Raw genomic sequence first — 16,723 nt, 5'->3', positions numbered from 1 at the left:
ATTTCCATTTTTATGAATATAGAAAACACGAAGTAAGTGCGATAAATAATTGACAATATACAAATTAAATGAAATAGGAAGGAAATATGAATGCTTTGCCAAATAGCGTCAGAGATTTACAAAGTGTACATATGCACGCGCTCGAAGAACATTTAAAATAGATTCTTATCTGATATACCGGATGAACCCGGATAAGAATGGCAGGTTTAATCATGTCACTATTACATCAGAATTGATTCCGGAGACAGGATTGGTAAATGATTGTGAAATAAACAGGCATTAACGCTATTAACAGTGCCTCCGCGTGGCCAAAGCCCTTCCCGAAACTAATAATATGTAACATATGGTATAATTTAAACAAAGCAAAGTTTAGCCATTTCTCCGCAGACTGAAAAAAATGATGTACAACCTTAATCGATTTTCAAACCTTATTGGGGGTCTCATCAGAGGCGTCTACGTCACTTTTGCAATTTCCAGAGAAACAAGCAGCTAAACTGTTTATATACTCAACAAATGCAGCAGTTACTCTATGAAGAAGTCCCTAATCTGCATATCGAAAGTGTTTAACACTATAAATACTAGCGGCCTGTCAACGGGGATCTAAGTCCACACGGTATCAAGGTATGATATATAATATATGTAACATATGTAATAATAGTATTATACACTAGATGTTGTATAAACAAGTTAGAAAGGGTAAGGGGACAGAGAAGGGAAAACAAAAAAATGTTAATTTTCGAAAACCCGTTCAGTTAATGTGTGTTAATTAAGGAACCCACCGGATACTTAATATGGTTGCGAGATATTGTATTGAACTTCCTTTCAGTTATTCCTATGTAATATCTATCTACTACGTTTGAGGTTGGTTTTCCTGGATGTAACAAATACTTCTGCCTTATAAGACATTGAATGGACATTTCTATATTTACCCATTGAGTATTGGATTCATTTATTTATGCGATATTCTATGGATTATTCTATGTTTAGTTGGTGCGACTGCAACTTAGTTTTAGCTTGTTTTGAGTAAATATTTTTGTATAGTTATGGTTAATGTGGAGATCTTTATCCGTTAAAACCGAGAAGGTTTGTGCAGTATGATATAGAACATGGAGTGACATGATGAACGTGACTTTTATGCATATATTTCTTTGTTTCAAAGTGCTGATTATTTTGTTGACGTATTTCGATGCCTTCTAAGACAAGAAGTAACTTTCCCGAATTTTCATTATTTGAGGACAGATTAGAAATCTTTGTACCGCTGTTACTGATAAAATATTTTAAAACTATTTTACATAAATTGGCATAGGCAGAGTCCTATATCGGGTCATGTAAAATTTAAATGAATGGTTTATATAAGCTGACTACGAGTTAACTTTTAGGAAATTAACAGTTATGTTTGTGGCTATGGTGATGTTTAAGTTAAAATTACTACAGAGTTGATAAGGTCGTTTTTTGATATATCTGATGTGAGTTCGTGGGAGTATTTACTCATAGCTGACCCGTCCTATTTATATAGACCAAAGATTGTTTAGATAAACTTCCTGGTTAATACAAATAGAATATATATACTCATACAGGGTCATTTGTCTTCACGTTATTGTACGCCTACATACATACATCAAAGTGTTCTGCTGGATTAGAATTTTCTTTTACAAGCAATATCGCAGACAAAATTCTGGTTCTCTCTCTTGTATGCATGATAATTTCAATTTCATTATCTCCAAAGTTTGCGTGGTGTGTGTGTGTGTGTGTGTGTGTGTGTCTGTGTGTGTCTGTGTGTGTGTGTGTGTGTGTGTGTGTGTGTGTGTGCGTGTGTGTGCGCGGAACCGAAAGCTTGTCTATTTGATTATGAAGTTCGCTTTGTAGCAGTTGCTGGTTCATTCCTACTGTTCGTGGAATTTTGCTCTGATTTATTTGTTTTGATTGAATTTTGTTGATGAAAACTGTGTAGATGTCCGTGGTATATATATATATATATATATATATATATATATATATATATATATATATATACACTCTTTTACTCGTTTCAGCCATACAGCTGCAGTCATGCTGGAGCACCACCGTGGTCTTTCTGACTTCCTCAGTCTGGGGTGTTTCACATCACCACTCTTGTATGTGCCTTTGTCCCAGCTGTTGGCCCATTTGGTGTATAGGGGAGTTTGATTCCGCTGCCCTCATCTGTACCACATGTCGGGCTATTGGTTCATCCGGTATTGTGGAGAGGAGGATGTTTTGTTCCTTTTTGAAGATATCTGCTTCCACCTTATACAGATTTCTTAATTCTTGTGGCAGAACATTGAAGAGCTATGGGCCTTTGAGCCCTAGACTATTGCAGTACCATGTCCTGAATTTAGATGGAGTAGATGGTACTTTTGGTGCAATACAATGGTGTGAAGTTCTGGCATTTCTATAACACTAAATGCGGAAATTAGATACTAGCCGTCCGAGAGTTTGCCATATGTAGATCATTGCCTATTTTTCTCAGCCTATCCCTGTAATTTGTCCGCTGCACTGTTTCAGTCTTTTTAATGTAGTGGCATTGGACTGCATCAAGCTCCGCTGTTAGTTTGGCACTGTGTGGTGACCATAACTGGGAGCAATAATCCAGACAGCCGAGAACAAAGTTTCACCATAGGGTCAACATAGTTTCTTGGTCTCTCGTCTTGAAGGACCTGACCTTAGTATCCATCCTTCCAGTTGTCTGTACTTTGCTGCCATCTTGGTAATGTGCATATGAAATTATGCATCATTGCACACACTGTGACTCTGGGATTGCAGTATCTTCGGGTCTTGTATATGCAGGCTGTTGTGCATTTGTGAGTTGATAGCACACTACTTGACATTTTCCAGTATTAAATTGCGGGTTGTTTATTTCGGCCAACTTGTATATCGAATTCAGGTCCCGCTATAAGCTTGCGAAGTCAATTGATTTTTTTTTTATTGCTTGTAATAATCTTGTATCATTAGCGTAGCTCGTGACAGTGGCTGTTCGAGTGACCCTGGACATGTTTAAGAGATATTATGAACAATAATGGCCCCAGAACAGTTCCCTGGAATTTAGGATTTGTGTTTCCTCAGAAAACGCACTATTGGCTGCAACTGTCTGACTGCTGTCCTTTAGGAAGTCATGCGGTCACTCTCCCAGTTTACAAGCAATGCCAAGGTCTCGCTATTGACATATCAAGCTATGAGCTACCTTATCAAATGCCTTTGCAACGTCAAGGTATATCATGTTGACATCTGAATGGTCAAACAGCTGTTTTAAAACCCAGTCATAAAGAGTTGTGTGAGGCAGCTTCATCCTGGACGAAAGCCATGCTGTGTGTTGTTCAGTAACCATGGTGTGTGTTGTTCAGTAACCATGCTGCGTGTTGGTCTTCTAGAAACATTATCAATTTCTTTCTGATGATTCACTTCATGATTTTACTGATATGTAAAGTCAGAGAGATTGGCCTCTAGTTTTGGGCCTCTGCTCTGCTTCCACCTTTTAGCATTTTAGGAAATTTACCACTTGCAAGGAAACTTTGGAAAAGTATTCATCTGTGTGAGTATGTTTGTTTTTACGTTTTGTCTCCGAAAACCACCCATTTGACAACTGGTATTATTTTTTTTTATGCAAAAGATTCGGCAAAAAGTGTACATTTGGAAGACTGATAGAATAAGCACCAGGTTTAGAAAAATAAGATTTGGGATTAATTTTTTCGACTAAACCCTTCAAGATGGTCGCAGTCACTTAATTTGAATATATTTCTGTACTTTATTTTTGACAATCTTTTTAAGTGAAACCAGTTAAGTTAATAAAAACTTTTAAAAGTCTACTCTTTACTCTTTTTACTCTTTTACTTGTTTCAGTCATTTGACTGTGGCCATGCTGGAGCACCACCTTTTAGTCGAGCTAATCGACCCAAGGACTTATTCTTTGTAAGCTTGATACTTATTCCATCCGTCTCTTTTGCCGAACCGCTAAGTTATGGGGACGCAAACACACCAGCATCAGTTGTCAAGCGATGTTGGTGGGGGACAAATACAGACACACAAACATATACACAGACATACACACATACACACAAACACACACACACTCACACACACACACACACACACACATATATATATATATATATATATATATATATATATATATATATATATATATACACATATATACGACGGGCTTCTTTCAGTTTCCGTCTACCAAATCCACTCACAAAGCTTTGGTCGGCCCGAGGTTATAGTAGAAGACACTTGCTAAAGGTGCCACACAGTGGGACTGAAACCGGAATCATGTGGTTCGTAAGCAAGCTACTTACCACACAGCCACTCTTGCGACTCATAATCTAACCTCTCCTGCATTTTCATATTTTTTCCTTAGTTTTTTACTCGTGCGGTAACCTTCAAACATACTTTGTTATATGTGTGTTTGCGTGTGTGCTTGCGTGTGTGTGTGAGCGTATATGCGTGTGTACATATATGAATTCTAATGTACTACATATTAAGGTTTTCAGAAATGGAAGCAAACATTTCGACACTATCAAATTTGATAAATCTACAGTCATGTTTATTATGTTAAACTATCAAATGATTTAGTTACTCTCGTTCTGTCACTGGAGATTATCAGCTTTCCTCATGTACTTATTTAAGTTACTTAACGATTTTTGCTGAATAAAGCAAACTGATATTTAGCTCTTGTTAATTAACCTATATTTAAGGTTAGCTGTAAATGGTACTTATGCTACATGATTGTAATGCATTTATCGAAGATTTCTTGTCAATTGTCAATATTCAACTCTTTTCAAACCAAGCTTTTTTGCGCCATATTTTCTTCGGTACCAGTTACCTAATTTCGTTATAAACTATGCGGTTTCGTTTTTAGTCTTTTGTGCATATAGATGCGCAGTTTGCTTCTCAACTATATGGTGTTGGGTTCAGTCACACTGCGTAGCACCTTGGGCAATTATCTAATATCATAGGCTCGTGCCAACTAAAGTCTTGTGAGTACATTTGGTGAACGGAAACTGAAAGAAGCCTGTCGTATATAAATTCAAAGTAAACAGAATATGAAGAAATATTGATCAGCAACAATTGACTTACATCAATTATTATTTTTTATTATTTTAAAAATTATTTTTCTTTATCAAATATTTTTTTCATTTTCTGTTTACTTTAAATTTAATTCCTGATAAACTCATGTTTATCTTTGTCATTACCTATAATCTATGAGCATAATATGCTTGCATATATATGTCCAGGGTTAACATAGGTAATTATATCGGTAGTATAACGGATATTTTTATCCCTTAGATGGTTATTCCAACCTCTAACTCCACTAACCTTGCTTATATATATTTATATATATATATGAATGAATTAGTGTACATTTAAACAGAAAGAGGCGAGCCTTGACAGGTCACCCTATATGCTGGAAGGAACAGTCAAAAAGTCCAAACCACAGTTAAGAGCGATTTCGAAGGGAATGAAAAATAAAAACATTTAACATGTTTTACAGCCGGATCTTAAGTTTCGAACTTTAATTAGTAAATAAAATAATTTGCAGGGCGAACATATATATATATATATATGTGTGTGTGTGTGTATGTGTGTGAGTGTGTGTTTGTGTCTGTCCCCCATTACCGCCAGACAACGTGTGTGTGGTGTGTTTATGTCCTCGTGACTTGGCGGTTCCGCAGCAACACACCGACAGAATAAGTACCAGGCTTTACAAATAATTAAAGCTGTTGATTCTTTCGACTAAAACCCTTCAAGATAGTATCAAAGCATGATCAAAGTCTAATGAGTGAAACAAGTAAACGGCCAAAGATATATGGAAATGCAGTACGATCGTTTCATGCAACTCCATTTAATTGAACAATGCAATCATCACATCAATTTAAAATGCAGAGCAATCTTCAGCTGCACAAAGACACAGAATTTAATTAAATTAGAGCACATTAGTATAGCTGTCCATCTGCATTTTAAATTGATTGCACTGTTCAATTAAATATAGCTGCATGAAACGATCGTACTGCATTACCTCTGGATATCCTTGTTGCTTATTTTGATATATATATATATATATATATATATATATATATATATATATATATAATATATATATATATATATATATATATATATATATATATATATATATATATATATATATATATATATATATGCAGACATGTCTATATATATGCCTATATATTATGATGACATTTGGAAGCTGACATGCCGGAGTGGTCAAGGAATTCGCTTCGTATCAATGAGTTCTCGGTGGCATGTTGGGCAAGTGATTTTACCATACCCTTGACCTCACCCAAAATCTTGCGAATGTACCTCATTGAGCCAAAACAGTACATATAAGACTATTATTGCAGTGTGTCAGTATAACAATTAAAGTGTATACTAATGGAAAGCCGAACAAGTAAAACACTCATTGAGGTTAACGCAAGCGAACCTAAAATTATTGTAACGAAATATTTGACGGATCACATACCAGTAAAAAGATACTGTATCATTTTGAACTCAAGAGCCTTGATTTTTGCAAGCCAAAACATTTATCCAACCTTGCGTTTCATTTTAAAACGTACTTCGATATCTGCCGTTCCTATAATATACCTGAAAATGTCAGTTATAAAAATGAAACATTGACGATACAATTAGAATGATAAACACTCTTATCGTGATAAATGATGAAAACAATATATACATACATATTTTTTTTCTTCTTCTTCAACAGTTACATCGAGGAAAGTTTTATTATTTTAACCAACTTCTCGTTTCCGACACGTTATATATAGTTCAATATTACAGCTTTAAATGAAACAGTAATAAAGAAGATAACGTTAACGTCGAATTGACGAAAGCTGCGATAACACTAAGAAATAGCAAACTAATCTAATTGATCTTCAAATGCATCTCTCGCGCAACACTCAACCACACTTTGTTGAATAAACCTACACCATACAAACAAAAACTACAGCATTTCATTCGTTCCTTTTCTCTTCTACCTGTTTCAGTCATTAGACTGCGGCCATGCTGGTGCACCGCCTCGAAGGGTTTAGTCGAACAAATGGACTCCAAGACTTATTTTATATATTTAAGTTTGGTAATTATTTTATCGGTCATTTTTTTTTTGCAGAACGGCTAAGTTACAAGGACGTGAAAAAAACAACACCTATTGTGAAATATGGTGGAAGGACAACACACACACACACACACACACACACACACACACACACACACACACACACACACACACACACACACACACACACAAACTCAAACACACAAACACACATATTGTTGATTGTAGACATTTCGAGAGAACATGAAATAGCCCCTTTTTTAACTGTAGAGCTCGAAGTTGATAAAGCTATATATTATTAAAGCAAGAACGTATTGGGTTAAAAATCATTTGGATAGAAAAAGTCGAATTGCTGCTCGTGGAACACGAACTATACTTTTGATTAAAGATAAATTATATATGTGCATGTGTGTGCATGTGAGTGTATGTGGGGAGAGTTTTTGAATTTCGCTCAGTAATGTCAGCACTATTGATATCGCATACTTAATATATATATTTGTGTTAAGGCGGTGAGCTGGCAGAAACGTTAGCAAGCCGGGCGAAATGCTTAGCAGTATTTCTTGTCTTTACGTTTCGAGTGCAAATTCTGCCGAGGTCGACTTTGCCTTTCATTCATTCATTCGTGGTTGATAAATTAAGTACCAGTTGCGTACAGGGATCGATTTAATCGACTAGCCCCCCTCTCCCAAAAAATTTCGAGCCTTGTGCCTAGAGTAGAAAAGAATATATATATATATATATATATATATATATATATATATATGTGCTGTTAAATGCTAAGCAACCAGGTGTAACATGTCATAAAAACACAGTATACCTCAAAACAGGCAGAACGAAATCACGCTGTAACTGATTGAGAGCGACAGATACCAATATATCGCGTTAATTTCCGTTCTTCAGTACATTTACATTCATTCCACTGAATTTAGGCAATGTTGTGCTACGAAAACTATGCATTTATACAGGTGTAAGCATAGCTGTGTGGTTCAGAAGTTCGCTTTACAACCACTTTGACTCGAATCCAGACTTATTGCTCGATATCTTGGGTAAGTATCTTCTACTGTAACACGTTCTAACCAATGCGTTGTGAGTGAATTCGAGATTTCGAAACTGTGAGGAAGTCCCTCACAAATTTGATACCATATCATTTCGGCTATATCTCATTCTATAAATATATAACGATACCAATGATGGAGACATCACACGGTCACTCAACCTGCTAGTAATAGCAGACAAATAACCCGCAAATAACACATTTGTAAAAAGATACAATCACTCATATATAATGCGATTGGACTTTAACTGGTCTGACCTTTTTCAGGAAGACGCAACGATTTCAGATTTATTCAAATGAATTTGGTAAACGGAAATTCTTTGAGGCAAATGCCTGTTTAATGAAGGCTGATCTGAATTTAAAGAACAAGAAAAGAAGTAGTAATGAAGTATGTCTTACCATTTACATCTTACTTCTTCAGATCATTAGACTGCGACCGCTTTGAGAGGTTTTAGCGGGGAAAATCGTCTCCAGTAATTATTATTTTTTTAAGTCTGGTGCTTTTTCTATCGATCCGTTTTTGCCTACCTGCCAAGTTACAAAAGATAGGTAAAGCAACACCATTTGTCAAGTGGTAGTGGTGGTGGTGATGGTGGTGATGGAGACAAACACATGCACAAACACACACACACACACGCACACACACACACACATAGTTGGAATTTATAGAAAAACAAATGACGAAGACGGGTGTATGAACAACAAGCAAGTGTATCAGTTTGATGCTCGGGAAAATGAAAAAGTCTTTTAGATTTCGAGCCTACGCTCCTCAACAGAAAGGAATAAGAGAAAATAAACACGGAAAGAGAATGAAAAAACACTGGTAGATTTCAACGGTCCAGCATGGCGTTTATACATATATATATATATATATATATATATATATATATATATATATATATATATATATATATATATATATATATATATATATATATATATATATTTCTTTATTGCCCGCAAGGAGTTAAACATAGAAAGGACAAAGAAGGACAAAGGGATCATGTCGATTACATCGACCCCAGTGCGTAAATGGTACTTATTTAATCGACCCCGAAAGGATGCAAGGCAAATTTGACCTCGGTGGAATTTGAACTCTGAACGTAACGCAGACGAAATACCGCTAGGCATTTCGCCCGGCTTGATAACGATTCTACCATCTCGCCGCCCTAGCTCTTCTAATACTCTTCGTATTAACTTTTGCGTAGTCGATTTCTCATATATATGTGTATGTATATACACACACACACACACACACACACATATATATATATATATATATATATATATATATATATATATATATATATATATATATATATATATATATATATATATATATATATATATATATATAAGAAATCGACTGCGCAAAAGTTGATACGGAGAGTCTTCCATTCAATGACACTTCAATATTGCTAAACATTTCCACTGAATGTACTTGTCGCGCTACTAATAATTTCCCTTACATGCATACGTTCATCAGGCGTCAATCGCCAATCACGATTGATGCCTGATGAACGTATGCGTTTACGGGAAACTATTAGTGGTGCGATAAGGACATGCAGTTGAAACGTTTAGTAATATATTTATATATAAACGACGGGCTTCTTTCAGTTTCTGTCTACGAAATCCATTTAAATAAAACTGAAATCGTTTGCGACTTCCTGAAAAAAGTCACACACGCTCGAGTCCAATTTACTTCAATAACAACAAGATGACGAGGTATCTTGGAAGCTACGCCAGGAACGTTGAGATATTTCTCAAAAAGATACAAACTTTCTAATTTATTAAGGAAATGATCAATCGAAAGAAATTATTTGCATCTGTCTACTAACCATGTATTTGGTTGATGCACAACTACAATTTTAAATAAAACGTTTTCGTTTTCTTTTTTTTTTTTTCTTTTTTTCAAGAAAGACATACAAGAAACGACTCTATACAAAAATATGACTTATTTTTGTATGAAGCAAACATGTCTTGTATTGTTTCTGTTTCTTCCTAGACTTTTCATTTCACCAAAGAAAGATAATCTGTCTACATCATTTAAAGCTATAACATTCCCTGATTAACCTAACCAATGTGTTTTTCTTTTTTATCGTAATGAAAACATCAATTTAAAGTGAAGAACACAGAAGATTAGACACGGTATAAGAGACAATTTAGACGTCATTATTCCTATTTAGCCGAGTCTTTGTCGAAAAGAATTACTTTCAAACACTTAACGTTTTGTTATATATATATATATATATATATATATATATATATATATATATATATATATATATATATATATATATATATATATATATATATATATATATATATATATATATATATACACTAAAAAAATGTTTGTGCAAGCATGTAACAATCGGTAAATAGTATATGGTAACTTTAGTCAGATATTTGAAGTAAACAGGCATAATGCGTTGGGTGAGAACAAAGAACCTCAACAGGCTGGAAACACAACTCGGTTTCCATTTTCAGTTAAAATCATTTTAAATCACTTCTGTTGAACATGTTCCTGAGAAAAGCATAAACAATATGGCTTGCATTTAGATAACCAAAATATGCTAGCAAAGAAGAAACCTGTATCTTTTTGTTGTTGTTATTATTATTATTATTGTTCAGTAGTTTTATTTTTATAACGTGCTTTCACTTCACTACCGAGCGCAGCTCTGTGCGCCTTGGGTATGTGCTGTGGTTTGCTGTGGTGCTCTTATGTTTACTGTATTGAAAGTGTTTTGCGTAGACTGAGTGCAGTACCCAGTAGTGCAATTTTCTGTATGTTATATATATTTGTAAGTCCTGGTATTTTTGTTATGTATTTGTCTGAATATTTTTTTATTATACCTAAGGCACCTACTATGATAGGAATTATTGTCGTGGGCAAACTGATCGGCAAGGCGCAGACATGCGCTGTGCCGACCAGGTCTATCCACGACAACCTCCATCTCATGCGCTACATCATAGAGAGAGTGGGTAACGAAGCTGGCGCGGGTGGGGCTTTGATCAATTTAGATCAGTCTAAAGCCTTCGATAGGGTCGACCATCGATACCTGGCAGCTGTTCTCAAGGCAGCTGGTTTCGGTCCGGTCTTCCGCGGGTGGATAGCTGCTTTATACAGCGGCATCTGCTCGGTCATACGGGTGAACGGCTCGGAACCGTTCAACATCTCGCGTTCGGTTCGCCAAGGGTGTCCTCTCTCCTCCCTTCTGTATGTATTGACTCTCGAGCCATTACTGCGGAAGTTGGAGGCTTTGAGGGGCGTCCCGCGTGATCTGGGATGTGGAAGGAGCGTGTCTGCCTATGCCGACGACGTTACCGTGATGGTGTCGAGCCACAGGCATATTGACCTGATTGGCGAGACACTAAACGAGTATGAAGCGGTGACAGGTGCGAAAATTAACGCGGAAAAGTCAATGGGCTTGCAACTAGGCACCTGGAGGGGCAAGTCCATGCCGTCCAACAGCGTCGTAGGGCGCTGGACAGACGGACCCGTTAAACTGCTCGGGGTCTGGTTCGGTCCGGACCTCCAGTTGGAGAAAAACTGGGAAGAAGTGACGAACAGGGTGGCCAACCTCACCCAGAAATGGGCTGAGAGGAAGCTCTCCTTGAAAGGTCGAGCGGAGGTAGCGAATGCGTACATCGCATCCGTCATCTATTACCGTTTGACCGTCGTCCCTTGTCCCGACCGCTGGTTAACCAAGATAGTACGCTTGCTCTTCAACTTTTTGTGGAAGGGTCAGGTACCACTGGTCAGGCGCTCTATCTGCTGTCAACAGCCGCTGAACGGAGGCCTTGGCATGCCGTGGTTGCTGATGCGCAAACATGCGCTCAGGCTACGACATCTCAGGCGCTTCCTGGACGGTGAACAGGTGTGGTCGCCTTTCGTCAGACGCGATTTTCCGCAGCTCGTTTCTTTAACAGAGCTGCAATCCTGGATCAAACGTAGACCGAGAAAGGGCGCTTGGCACCTCGAGTGCCGCCAAGCTCTCACCGCCCTCAGTCAGGCGGGCAGTGCGATCGGTAGTAGATCCACTCTAGCTTTCTATAGAGGGTTAGTGGGAGAAAAGTGCGACGACGTTCTCGGGGAAACTCTAGGCGTCGAGGATAATCAGCTAAGCAGTCTGTTCAGGAGAACTTTCGGGCCGGGGCCCATGGATAATTTCCAAAGGTCCCTCGCCTGGCAGTGCTACCGAGGTGCGCTACCTGTTCGAGATAAACTCTACCGACATGGAAGTGCCGTCAACCGGGCCTGCCCGAGGTGCGCTCAGGACGACGAAACCGTTCTGCACGCACTCGTCCAGTGCCCGAGCATTGCTGACCTGTGGGTCTATATCGAACAGCTACTGTCACGTGTAGGACGGATCCGGCTATCAGCTGGATCCATCGTGAGAATTGACCCGCCGACCTCCTTTAACCAGGAGGGCAAGGCAATTTTCCTATGCCTAGTGGCTGTAGCGAAAGAGGTGATATGGTGGACCCGTTTGAAAGGGTTAAAGACAGACACTTTCCTCTTTGGCCAAGGCCTCATCAACGTTTTCAAGTTCCACTTGAAAAGGAAGATGAGAGTAGAGAGGGAAGTGCTGTCTCATAGCAAATTCGTTGAAAGATGGGTGACTGTTGGAAAAATGGCCAGTATAAACGGACCAATTCTGAGAATACACCTGTAAAAAAAAAAAAAAAAGGTAATGTAAAAGGAGAAAGGGCTCTATACCCCTTTCTTATTTTTTCTGACCAGGCTCCCGTGGTTTTATGGGTTTTTCCACGTGTAACCTTTCCTTTTTCGAAGCGCCTCCCCCTTTGGGAGTTCTACTTATTTATTTATCTATTTATTTATCTATTTATTTATTATATCCTTCTCCGTTTTCTTCCTCTGTTTAGACGAACTTTCCTACCTTTTCGGACAAAACCTTTTGTAACCTTCGTCCTGTCTTTGTCCTTATATGTCTTTAATTGATATTAGCCCTTGTGGCCAATAAAACGAATTAATTATTATTATTATTATTATTTTTTTTATTTTTTTTTTATTATTATTATTGTTATTATTATTATTATTGTTATTGTTATTATTATTATTATTATTATTATTATTATTATTATTATTATTATTATTACTATTATTATTATTATTATTAAGTCAGAATAGTTTGCGCGTCGCTGCATCTTTTCTCGTTTCCCGTTCTCAGTTCATCTATCACCGAGTTCGACATTGCCGTTCGTACAATCGCGATCGATAAAATAAGTACCAGATACGCACTGGGGGCGATATCATCGACTAGCTCGTCCCCAAAAATTTCAGGCCTTGTGCCTTTAGTAGAAAAGGTCGTTGTTGCTGCTGTTGTTGTTGTTGTTGTTAAGCTAACAGAAGGGTGTAAACGTTGAAATTAGGGCTTTGAATAAAATGACTTGGTATTTAAGTACCTCTGGCCTTAAGCTGAGAAAACAAGTTCGACTGATGAAGTAGCGGAGAAACTAATTTGTATATAGTTACACTAGTTTTGCCGTTCAAATACCACGAATAGGAAACGCCTTAGCCTTTCCTGTTTCCAGTCCTGAGCTGAGCCTATTTATGTTCGAAATTATTAATTTGTAATCTTATTTTTATTGCATGATTTCATCGTAAGATTGTGATATGCCCAGTAAGGCTCGAACGCGTTCCTTTATGTTTTTCATAACATATCGAATGCCTTATTACCTTTGCTTTTACACTTTATATTCTGTATCTTTTAACTTGAAGATTCTTGTATTTTAATAGATACGGCTGTTCGGTAAGGACCTTTCTTCCCAAACTGTGTAGTACCATGAATAAGTGTCTCCTACTATAGCCGGAGGCCGACCAAAGCCTTGTGAGTAGTTTTGAATTTTTGCCATTTTGGGGTTTCCTGGTATCTGAACTATATAGGAATCAGCCCCTTTTCTTATCATTCCTTGGGCACCTATGACAACAGGTATTGTTTTAGTCTTCAGATTCCACATTTTGCTAATTTCTATTTCAAGATTGTATACTTGCTCAGTTTTTGGTAGATCTTAACAGATACATTTATATCGATTGGGACAGTCATATCAATGTGGAGGTATGATTTTTGTCTGAAGTCTTTCAATATGATGTCTGGCCTATTTGCATCTATCTTATTTCATTATTGCCCACAAGGGTCCAAACAAGGACAGACAAAGGGGTTAAGTCGATTACATCGACCCCAGTGCGTAACTGGTACTTAGTTTATCGATCCCGAAAGGATGAAAGGCAAAGTCGACCTCGGCGGAATTTGAACTCAGAACGTAATGCCAGATGAAATACCCCTATACGTTTCGCCCGGATTGCTAGCGATTCTGCCAGCTCGCCGCCTTTTTGCATGTATCTTACTGCCAGTTTCAATGGTGAGGTTCCAGAAGAGTGAGATGTGATTATTATTATTATTATTTTATGTTTGACTTTTGCTTTGCATTTGTACAAGTTGGATCCAAGTCTCACCCAGAGACCTCAAGAGACAACAAGTTAGAAGTTCATGTAGGTGTTATGCCTCGGTGTTATGTAGGTGTTATGAGGTGGTGACTGTAGAAAGCTGCTAGTAATTTCCTTGTTTTATTTAAGCTTGCAATCTAAGCGCTTCAATTAATTGACCTTGCATTTTATTATACCGACGACAGGGTTATAATTTCCATGGTTAGTGTATTTATACGTTCTACCTTAATTTTTACGTTAGTTCAGATATGAATATTAGGCATACACTTCTATAGAATTCTTTTCTAATTTTCTTTGCTATGATACATTTCTATGTATCATATTTTATCAGTTTCATCTACTCCTAAGTCTTTGCATATGTGTTTCTTTTCTAATTCTCTGATTTCGAAATTCAACCATCCATATATATATATATATATATATATGTCAATCTTCTCAGTTTTAGTTAATTTGTCTGTTCTTATCGTGGCACTGCACATTTTTCAAATCAAATAGACATTTCCATGTCTTCGCTGAATTTATGAAGAATTTTTAGTAGGATTCCAACTACATATCTTTTGTAAATAGTTTCAATATATGCATACAGAGACTGGTTTTAAGTATCTTCTCTTTCCAGTAATGTATTCATTCTCCATATTCACATGGTTTGGTTAATGCATTTTATTTAGTACCAGGGCCGTTTTAATTATGTAATTCATCTCCCGTGTGCAGTAGTGTAGAACACTATCAAATGCTTTTCACTAGATCGTCCAAACCAAGACAAGGTTTTTATAACCATATTCTACAATAGCTCATTTCACTAGCGGTTGTTCTCTACAGCAATATAATCTTTTCTGAGATCCTTTCTTTACCTTTCATAAGATACTATTCCTTACCAACGCAGCGAGCTGGCAGAATTATTAGCACGCTGGACGAAATACTTAGCAGTATTTCGCCCGTCGCTCCGTTCTGAGTTCAAATCCCGCCGAGGTCGAATCTGCCTTTCATCCTTTCGGGGTCGATAAATTAAGTACTAGTTGTGAACTGGGATCGATGATATCGACTAGTCCTCTCCCCACAAATTTAAGACCTTGTTCCTATAGCAGAAAAGATATTGTTTCTTATCACATGTGTAACCAGACTGTTGTAGAATATGAATGGAAGGGTTCTCTATAATTTCAAAAAGTAGATTATAAACCTATAATTTCAAGAGCCTGTTGCCAAACACCAACGGATATGGAGAATGAGTATTTGCATGGTAGCTTTGTTTGCTATGTGGACGCACTCAGACACATTTAGTTGCTAGAGGCTCCAGAATTTAGAGTTTATCGTAAACAGTCGAAGTCTTACTGTAGTGCTGCAAGACCTAAAACTTTTATAAACTGTCCCTGTCTACGATCAGAATTTCTCCGTGTGTTCCACGATTATCCCTTCTACAGAATAGGAGATTTCACGTTATACTGAATGCATTGGTAGCAATTGAATACTGGAATCGAAAACATTAGCTGTTTCCGTCCGTTCAAAACGTATTTGCTGGAAACAAATTTAGAAATAAATGAAAATATGAGGGTGAGGTAAATTAATAGTACGCTCTCTCACCTAAATTGGAACAAATAATATGAAGAGGCGTGGCTGTGTAGTAAGTAGCTTGCTTACCAACCGCATGGTTCCGTGTTCAGTCCCACTGCATGGCACCTTGGGCAAGTGTCTTCTAATATAGCCTCGGGCCGACCAAAGCCTTGTGAGTGGATTTGGTAGACGGAAACTGAAAGAAATCCGTCGTATATATATATATATATATATATATATATATATGTATGTATGTATGTATGTGTGTGTGTTTGTGTCTGTGTTTGTCCCCCCACCATCGCTTGACAACCGATGCTGGGGTGTTTACGTCCCTGTAACTTAGCGGTTCGGAAAAAAGAGACCGATAGAATAAGTACTAGGCTTACAAAGAATAAGTCCTGGGGTCGATTTTCTCGACTAAAGGCGGTGCTCCAGCATGGCCGCAGTCAAATGACTGAAACAAGTAAAAGAGAAAGAAAAGAAAGAGAAAATCAAAGAAGTCAGGATAACACTACCCAATCAATAGGCACGGAAAATCAATTTATGAACAAATGATAGC

At 37.4% G+C, this 16,723-nt stretch overlaps 1 long non-coding RNA gene across 1 annotated transcript in view; it reads left to right on the top strand.

Annotated features, from left to right (window-relative positions):
- LOC106878675 (uncharacterized) overlaps positions 1-16,723 on the top strand; it is a 425,395-nt gene that overhangs the window by 304,993 nt on the left and 103,679 nt on the right. The window contains exon 2 of the long non-coding RNA XR_016242169.1: positions 13,909-13,999. This is a non-coding gene — a long non-coding RNA (uncharacterized LOC106878675). The remainder of the gene's footprint in view (positions 1-13,908; positions 14,000-16,723) is intronic.

This window comes from Octopus bimaculoides, chromosome 6, assembly GCF_046866305.1.
Source record: "Octopus bimaculoides isolate indiv1 chromosome 6, ASM4686630v1, whole genome shotgun sequence".
NCBI lineage: Eukaryota > Metazoa > Mollusca > Cephalopoda > Octopoda > Octopodidae > Octopus > Octopus bimaculoides.
This window is presented reverse-complemented; position numbering and strand designations above follow the sequence as displayed.